Here is a 653-nt window from a genome sequence, read left to right as displayed (position 1 = left end):
CCGGCTTCTGGCTCGAGCAGGTGCTCGATCACGACTCGGTCGAGTGATGGTCGAGTGACTGGTCGAGTGGTGCCTGAAATGGAACTTCAACCCAGAAACAGAAGATTCGAGTACAGCAACCTCACAAGCGTATAAAAGAACTTAATCTTAGACTAATATGGATCCTAAATGTCACAAAAACACACTCAAATGGGCAACGGCGCCAAATTGAAACAAGTTTATTTTGTGGTGTGAATGATGATGTATGCAATGGTGAGATATGAATGGAATGATGGATGGGTGTTTCAATTCCCCTTATGCTATTGCAGTACAAGAGGTATCAATCCTAAATGAGTGTTTGTGAACAATTAAGATATGCATATGAATCTAAGTTAAGACAAATGTAAAGATTGTTTGTCACTAACAATCCTAGGAAGAAAATGTAAAATGCAGAAAATAAACTACAAGAACTAACAACTAGATGCAAATGAAACTGAATGATTGAAACAGTGATAAAGCAAGAACAGAAACAGAGACTACTACTAATGAACTAATGCAAGATAATTAATGAACTGAAAACTAAATGTATGCAACTGGAATGAAACAGGAATGAAACAAGACAAACACAAATCATAGACACAGAGTTCTGGGGATGAACTCGAGCAGCACTCGAC

General features: G+C 38.1%; 1 protein-coding gene across 1 annotated transcript in view; it reads right to left on the bottom strand.

Annotated features, from left to right (window-relative positions):
• Nucleotides 1–653, bottom strand: part of LOC104762991 — a 4,320-nt gene that overhangs the window by 505 nt on the left and 3,162 nt on the right. The window lies entirely within an intron of this gene.

Source organism: Camelina sativa, chromosome 18, assembly GCF_000633955.1.
Source record: "Camelina sativa cultivar DH55 chromosome 18, Cs, whole genome shotgun sequence".
NCBI lineage: Eukaryota > Viridiplantae > Streptophyta > Magnoliopsida > Brassicales > Brassicaceae > Camelina > Camelina sativa.
Note: the sequence above shows the minus strand (reverse complement) of the source record. Positions and strands in the feature narration are given on the sequence as shown.